Source organism: Malus sylvestris, chromosome 2, assembly GCF_916048215.2.
Source record: "Malus sylvestris chromosome 2, drMalSylv7.2, whole genome shotgun sequence".
Taxonomy (NCBI): Eukaryota; Viridiplantae; Streptophyta; class Magnoliopsida; order Rosales; family Rosaceae; genus Malus; species Malus sylvestris.
In genome coordinates, this window is record NC_062261.1 from 2,571,610 (window position 1) to 2,580,904 (window position 9,295).

Here is a 9,295-nt window from a genome sequence, read left to right on the forward strand (position 1 = left end):
TTTCTTGAAAAGTTGTGTCTCGTAAGAATTATTCAATTAGAAATGGAGAATTGGAAAGCTTATCAAATCGTATAGACTATCACAAGGTTTGTTTCATTATTTTCAAAAAAATCGTAAACGTAGCACTTCTGAGGATTTTCCTTCTCAACCACATTAGCAAGTAGTTTTTCTCTAAATGTTTACATACCTTTCAATTCAACCCGCAACTGATTTTTCCGTGTTCTTGACTTATCATTCAAATCCCCATTGTTAACGAATTTGAGTTTCCCATGGCGACGCAATACATTCTCCCAAAGCGTCGTTGTATGCTTGAGTTGTCGACAGTTCATTAAAGTGGTTTGAGTAAATTTTGTGCAATGGCTAGAAGAGGCTACCATTGAGGAGGAGTGAGAGAGAGATTTGAACGAAATAGGAGGTGGAGATGGAGAGGCTTAAGAGAGAGGGGGCTCTGGAATGTGAGCTGTTTAGGGAGAGAAGTGGTGGAGCGGCTTTGGCTTTTGGAAATGAAGAAGAAATGCAGTTGAAGGCTAGCATTTATAGCCAGCTACTAGGGTTTCCACTTTCCATACGTGTGAGCTCACACGTGTGTGATCTGTGACCGAGGTGGTGAATGAAGCTACTGCCAAGATTTTTTATAGACATGGACACGTGGCATGATCATAATCACATATTCTAAATTAATCTCATATGTTCAATAATTACTAAAAATAATTGAATTATACATTAAAATTTAATAAATCTTTGTGGATAGTAACATCCAGGTGAGTTACTATTCACGATGGGTGGAGGGTGAATAGCAACACTAACAACCATGGGAGTTTACTACTTAAATGAATAGTGCCATCAGTCTATTCCGATATTCAAATCCACCCCCTTACTCCCTCATTTCACTTTATTACCCTTTATGCATTTCTCTTTGTTCCGGTTCCTCGGTTCTGTTTGACTTATTCAATATGTTTGGCTATTAACCCTATCATACCGTCAGTGGTCGACTTTTATTGATGAAAATCAAATGTGGTAAATCGTCCCAAGAACAATTTAGGAATTGAGAATAAATGATAAACAGTTCGTATTGTCCACATTTTATGGGATGAGAGCCCCACAACTAGTCCCCATTCGATGATGAATAGCATGTTTTGTTTGACCGCAGTTGTTTTAAACATTCTTATGCCAACCGCTGCAAGAGAAAAAGAATCAAACTCTGCTAAGTATTGCCAGTATGACTTTTCTTAACCAAACTAAGCTACAAATCCTTTGTATCGGCACAATCCATAAATGTTTTTTAAGAAGCAAAAATCAATTATATGTTGGTAAAAAGGAAAGTATTTTAGATAGATGATTTAATTAGTGATTTTATAGGATTCAATTAAGGTTTTTATATGATTTGATTTGGTCTAGGTTTCCTTGTCTAATAGACAAATGATTGTATTGATTTATTTCCTAGTATTGCTCCTTTGTGATCTTATAAGTACATCCTTATGAAGAAGAATAAAATTCTTATATTTGTCATAAACCCTTTATTTTCAACTTTATACACTAATGTTAAAAAACTAATGGAGGTCACTCAATACTACGATTTGGTGATATTCCTCTTCATTTGAAAGTGAGAGATCTTAGGTTCGAATATCGTGGATGGCGAGTTCGATACCAAATTAGGCTGCTCATAATGTGACTTAACTAAACTCTCCCTCTTTTTAATGTAAAATCATCGATGTACTCAAAAAAACTAGAAAGGAACAAAGAGAAGCATCGAAAGACAAAAATAGAAAATCGCTCTTATCAAGCTCGTCTTCGCAAAGGCTTCCCTTTTATAGGCCTCGAAGAGGTTTTTAGCACCCAACACTCATTTTTCCCTCAGAAGTTTATAGCTTACAAACTTAATCATGTTATCAAGGTGGACATCCAAAACCCATGAATTTACAACACTTTCCCCTTGTAGGTACTCCATGCATGCAGTGCCTCGTTAAAACCTTCCGAGTAAAGTTCGGTGGGACAAAACCTGGAGGAAGGTGTTGGGAAAGTTAATTCCCCTCGTCATGGCAAGCAAATCGACGGAAGAGATAGAATGCAACCGAAATGACAAAAAGTAAAATGCATAAAAAAAATAATAAAAAAAAACACAGCTAAACTTACATTCCATGTAAATTCTTGATGTTCTTTCTTGCGACAATTTTACGTCTTGTCATCTTAGTTGCATTTTATTTTTTCGATTGGATTTGCTTTCCATGATGAGTGAGATTAATTTTCCAATAAGTGGTATAATAGCCGTGATTCGGTGACCATCAAGACGGAGTTTTGCAATCAGGGCGAAACTGGCTATTTTGGAGGAAGAGAACAAGCATCTAATCGAGGTGGAGTATGAGTCTAAGGTCCTCAACACAGAGTTTTGCAATCAGGACGAACAACTAGGTAAATTCCAAGTGGGATGGTCGCCCCACCCATAATTTAGCACGTTTTGCTAGTGCTTGCATCTAAAATGTGTCATTTGGGTTAAATATGGCAAATATGACATTTGGAGGATGATGAGGCAAAACATTGAAGTTGGAAATATATTTGGCTACAAGTGGAATCGTTTGACATTAAAATAATACTTTTCCTTTTTGTTTGTTTGGGTGGTGGAGGTGTGCCAAGAACTTTGTTTAATCAAAGAAATGCATGTTTTTTCATTGCAAGTGGATGAGAGACACCATGCAGACATTCTGGTAAAGGATAGATGGTGAAATGGGTCAACTTGCTTATTTTAATTATTAGTTTATTGCAAGTGGTGGAGACATATGGTGAAAATATGTGGTGGAAATGCAAGTTCTCTTTTTTAATATTATTTCACATGCAAGCTAGCAGTGAAGTTTATTTCGGGCATGCTTAATGTTCTCAGCAAAGGGCTCTCTCAGATCTCTATATAAAGAAGCAGAAGCAAAAGGATTTTGGACACTCAACCAATCAAACAAACAAACATACAAACTCTGCTCTCAAGCCATATTTGCATTTAAAAACTGTAATCAAATTTGCATCCAGATTTGCATCCCCTATGGTTCCCAAATTGCATGATATGATCAATTTAAATAGTGGATCTGATTTCTCTACACTCAATTTTAAGAAATGAAAAAGATTTGAGTATTAAAAGAAAAATAACACTTGGACAGCCAATGTGCTTCACCCAACTTGCCCGAATGGTTTTCCTTGTGTTTTCCTGCTGAGCAATTTCTCCCAGTTCCTTTCTTTCTCCTTTTTTTCTTTCTGTCCTTTTTGTTTTAAATATCTGTTTCTCTTTTTACCTTGTTGACCGAATCGGCTTTATATATATATATATATATATATATATATGTTATAGTATATGAAAAGCACCAACAAAGAAAAATATAGAAAAAAAGGTCTGGTTTGCTTTTTTGAACGGATTTGGATCCTCTCCTGAGCTAATGGAGAGGATCCTCCTGATCCATGATCATGGACGGTTAGATTGTTATCCAACAATTATAATTATTATAACTTCAAAGAGATCTTCCTATTTGTAGCCGTTAGATTTATCCAACAGTTCAAGATGATGGGTCAGGAGGATGCTCCCTATTAGCTCAGGAGAGGATCCAAATCCTTTTTGGTGCCCGAGTGGGCTTGTTGTTGGTAATTTGCCCGAAAGGGCTCTTTCTCTTTCTCTTTCGTTTTGCTTTTTAGCCCGAATGGGCTTGCTTTTGCTTTCAAAAAGGACAAAACACAAAAAAACAAAAAAAGCAGAAAAGGAAAATATAAAAAAATTGAATGTAGCAGCTTTTATCACTTTGCCCGAATGGGCATTTCTGTTGCCCGACATGGGTTTCTTTTTTTTATATGTTGCCCGACTTGGGCTTTTCTCTCTCTCTTTCCTTATATTGCCCGAATGGGCTTGCTTTGTGTTGTCTTGTTTTCAGTTTGCATGGCATTTTCTTGTGTTGTCCTATATGTATATATTTATAAATAAAAAGACAAAAACAACTATTAAGTAAATAAAATAAGATCTGGGCAGTTAGCCCGAATGGACTGTGTACAAGCTTTGCCCAAAAGGGCTTTGTCCTTTATGTTTTTCTTGATTTGGTTGCCCGACAACTCTTTCCTTTTATTTTTCCTCTTTCCTTTTTCCTTTTTTTCAGCTTGCATGACAAGGGCTTAGTTTCTTTTTTCTGCTTGCCCGAAAGGGCTTTGTTTTATTTGTGTGTTTCTTTTGTTGTTACAAAGAAAAATTAAAAATGTCAAAAACCAAAATTATGTTTATTCCTTTCTTTCTTTATGTATGTTTTGCTTATTTTTCTTGCTTTCAATATTATCCAAAAACCACAACTTTCTTACTTTCTTGTTTGGCTTTCTTACTTTTGTTTTTCTTTCAAAGTCTGTTCAAAAAATCAAGAGGCAAAGTAGCTTTCTTTCTTTTTGTCTTTTTCATTATTCCTCTTTCTTTGTTTATTTTTCTATTTTCTAGTTGTCCGAACTGGGTTATGTGTTGTACAGAAACAACAAAAAATATAAAGATGTGAGCACTTTATGAGTAGCCATTTTTACCCTCCTTTCCACTTTTCTCTTGTCCAACTGCTATATCTTCCACAAGTTTCACCCAAATTCATGGAATGAGGAGCTTTATAAAAGCCAAAATCATGGCTTTCCTGTGCAAAATTCCATCAGAGAGCTTCTCAATGACTATTGCGAGAAGATCATAGGGTTATCTTGCCCGACTGGTGGTGCCCGATTGAGCCATAATCATGCCTGACGGGAATGGCGTCTTCTCTGCTGATTTTCACATGGTCGCCAACAGATCTCACACGTCTCCCCAACTTTCGCCAGCACCTACGACCAAAGATCGGGCTACTTCAGCAACTACCAGTGACGGCTACATCAAAAGCTTCTGATTTGGCTACTATTAATTATTGGTGACCAGCTTTCATGGGTAAGAAAATAGAAGAATGGAGCTTCAGAAAGCCGGAGGAAGATTGCAGAAAATTGACGTTGCAGTTAGCCTGACTGGGTTTCCTTTGCATTTGCCCGACAATCTTTCACTCAAATGTAGCTGGGAAGTCGTCAAGGATGTCTTGTGCGTTTGTACGAAGGAGCTCCAAAGGGTCCACAGTTGAGAGATACTGATCGAGGAGCAGATGTTGTGGTTGCCACTGCTGGTCACTTGGAATAATACCACTGGCTGTGAAGGATGGTTTTAGCATCATCCAAGAGACTCCAAATCGAGATTATCTTCTTCGTGTGCCATGCTTGGAAATCTATAATGAGGTTGTTAATGACTTGTTTAATCCAACATGACAGAATTTACGAATTAGAGAAGATGCCCAGGCCACTGTTGTTGAAGGAGTAATGGAAGAAGTTGTACCATCCCCAGCTCACGCCCTATCACTTATAGCGGCTGGAGAAGAGCACGGGCATGTTGGTTCGACAAATTTCAATCTACTCAGTAGCAGGAGCCACACGATATTTTTTCACTGTTACTCCTTCATCAAGCAGTTCCGAAGAGACACCTAATACATTGAAATTTGAACATCGGGCAAAACACATTGAAATTCAAGCAGCAGAAAACAAGATTATTGATGAGAAGTGATAGAGCTATTACCCTGACCGATGGAGCTTGTGCCCAATTTCAGGACTCAGTTTCTCTTCGAGTGATGCGTCTGCTACAAACTCTTGTTTGGTCATGCACAAGTGGAAGCCCCAGCAAATCCATCCCTAACTGAAACATCCCCTGAAAGGCAGAGGACCGTTAATACAGCACCAGCAGCAACAACAACTTTAGCAGCAACCGCAACAAGAGCTCCTGATTTTGCTTCCATTGATTAGCAAAGACATGTTAGCCACCAGCTTTGACGGATGAGAAGTAGTAAATGGAAGCTTTGTTCGGATTTGGGTTCTCTCTCTCCCTTCCTTTTCCTTTTCTTTCTCCCTTATCTCTTCTGTTACCTTTTTGGCCGAAAGATACTTTTCTTTCTTTCTTTCTTATTTCTTGTTTATTATTTCTTTCTCTTTCTCCATCTTTTGCTTTTCTTTATCTCTTCTGTTCCCTTCTTTCCTTTTTGGCCGAAAGGTACTTCTCTTTCTTTCTTGTTTCTAGTTTATTATTTCTTTCTGTCTCTCTCTCTTCTTACTCTTCTGTTCACTTTTGCCCGAAAGTGGGTCTCTCCCTCTTTCCTTTTCTTTTTTATTATTTCTTTTCCTTTTCTTTTCCTTTTCTTTTCCCTCCTTTCTCTTTCTGCCCGTTTTGTCTTTCACTTAGCCCGAAAGGGCTATATACTCACACACACTATATTATATTGCATAAAAGTTACAAAGAGAAGGCACTTTGCCCGAATGGGCTTTATATGTGGGACTTGGATTATCTGCCCTTTTATTTCGATGTCATTTCTGTGTCCTTTTGTTTTGTGTGTTCACTGTTAATCCACGTCAATATTTTATATTATTTTTTTTATAAAAATAATAAAACAAAAAGAAATAGTAATATAAAATGTTGACGTGACTTAACCGTAATCACACAAACAGGAGGACACGAGAAGGGCACCGAAATGAGAGGGAAGACAATCCAAGTCTCTATATATATTACACACACTATATTATATTGCATAAAAGTTACAAAGAGAAGGCACTTTGCCCGAATGGGCTTTATATGTGTGTGTATATATTACACACACTATATTATATTGCATAAAAGTTACAAAGAGCAGGCACTTTGCCCGAATGGGCTTTATATGTGTGTATATATTACACACACACACTATATATTATATTGCATAAAAGTTACAAAGAGAAGGCACTTTACCCGAATGGGCTTTATATGTGTATATATATTACACACACTATATTATATTGCATAAAAGTTACAAAGAGAAGGCACTTTGCCCGAATGGGCCTTTATATATGTATATTATATTATATGAAAAGAGGTAAAAAGAAAAAGATAAAAAAAGAATAGTTGTCCAAAATTTGTTTCTCTTATTCCTTTATTCTAGTTTGCTCGACTTTTCGGGCATTTTTTTCAGTTTATTATCTTTGCAACCAACATGTATGCTCCTATGTTTTTTGATATGGACGAGAAGGAATACAAACTAGACAACAACATCCTTTCCAATACTAGTTGCTCTACCAACTGCCTTGCCAAGGTTATCAACAACATAATGACTGAAGACGTAGATGTGCCTCTTCCTTCAACATCTTTCCTAGCAGCACTTGAGCCACTAAGGCTTTTAGAAAGTCATAGAAAACAAAGTTGCCCTTTGTGATCAGTGTTCCTCATACTCAATGTCTCTTATGTCTGCTATATCATCAATCTTCTGAAAGAGCTTATTGGAGTCGTAAGTTTCACAAACTTTGCTCAAATTTGTAATACTTGGGGGCTTCTGTTTGCACTTAAAATGTGTCATTCCGGCTAAATATGGCAAATATGGCATTTGGAGGATGATAGGGCAAAACATTGAACTTGAAAAGATATTTGGCTACAAGTGGAATAATTTGATATTAAAATAATACTTTTCCCTTTTGTTTGGGTGGTGGAGGTGTGCCAAGGGCTTTGTTTAATCAAAGAAATGCATGCTTTTTCATTGCAAGTGGATGAGAGACACCATGTAGACATTTTGGCAAAGAATACTTGATGAAACGGGCCAACTTGCTAAAAGATGAATACAAACATAGAAATTTGAATAATGTAGCAAAAGCAAGATTAAATTATTATCGATGTCGTCAAAATCACTAAAACAATAAAAAATATGAAGTCTTACCTCATTTGAAGCTTCCAAAAAATCGATTTCGTGTTTCATTCGTTAAAAATAATTTCTCAATCAACATGTTTGTAGTTTCATTGGTTAGGGTTTTGTTCAACAATGAAGGGTCCGAGAGATTTTTATAGTTGAAGAAGATACATAATATGTTAAAAATGATTTGAGGTGTATTTAGAATTTTTTTATTTTTTTTTAAATCTAATAAGGTCAAAATTGTTATTGCATAGTAAGATAAATAAATCATTTAATATTAAATTTTAATATGATGTGCATTCAACATTTTATGAAGTACTAATATAAAAATTCTACAATCATGAATTTCAAACCAAAGAAAGTGCAACAACATGAATTTTTGGGAGAGAATGAAGGGCAGCGTAGAAATTTAGAAAACATAGTTGAAACTTGAAACAAAACCCCTAAAGATTCAGAATTTTTTTTTCCAAGAAGTTGAAGTATAATATTTTCACACTGATGTAGCCAACTAATTTAAAGGTACAAGGCAATGTTATTTGTACACATTAAATTCAAACACGTATTAACATAATCTCTGATATATGCGAGTTTTAATATAATGATACAGCTTAATCTATTAGAGACCAAAATATATCAGTTTTATACGTACAAATGGCATTATTTTGGGGCACCAAACATGAAACTAAGGTCTCTCATTAATTGGATTGGAACGGGCAACCAACTAATTTAAAGGTATGTTAAAGTGAATGAAAAATTTATGGCCAATTTAAAGGTAAAAAATGAATTACTTGTTAAGGAGGATATCTCAGATTGATTAATTTGATATGTAGTTATTCATTTGCTTTTTTAGTCTTTGATTTCCCTTGTTTATCGGCATCATCAGTATAGGATAATGATTGTATAGCCTCCTAATATATTTGTAACCCTAGTTCTATTGTAATACAATAAAGTATTCAACAACTCTATCTTTTCTACGATTAGCACTTAAATTTATGGGTAATGCTAGAGTGATTAAATTTTGAAAACTAAATTATATGAAAGTTTATCTCAATCCCTTCCACTATTGGAAGTTTATTCGCTTGTTTGGTGGACTAGACAGAATTGGGCATTAGGATAAATATTGGATTTGCAGGGATTGGTTAGAATTTGCAAGACAAGACTTGTAACTCATGCATAAAGATGAGTTAGATAATTCACTCTATTGTAGATTCATAACTCATTATGTCTGGTTCTGTCAATCTCACATTTTAACATCAAAAAACAATGGACTGGATTCAAATCTATTTTAATTAGTCACAACTTATCCCAACTGACCCACCACTTCATCCTTCATATTGTTACTTAATTTTTGGTTGAATGTTCATATTTTATAAATTTAATATGATTCGAATTCAAAAATGATTTACTCACCGGTAAAGATGAACACCAAGCGACACGTTTATCAACTTTATTAGAAAAGTGAATGTATTGGATAAGATACTTTCGTCCTCTTATTCAAAGTTACAAACAAACATTTCAATTACCTCAATGCCCTCGGTGTAATGTCACTGTTATGGAACAAATGAGGTCCTTACTGTAATTTCGGTCCCAGC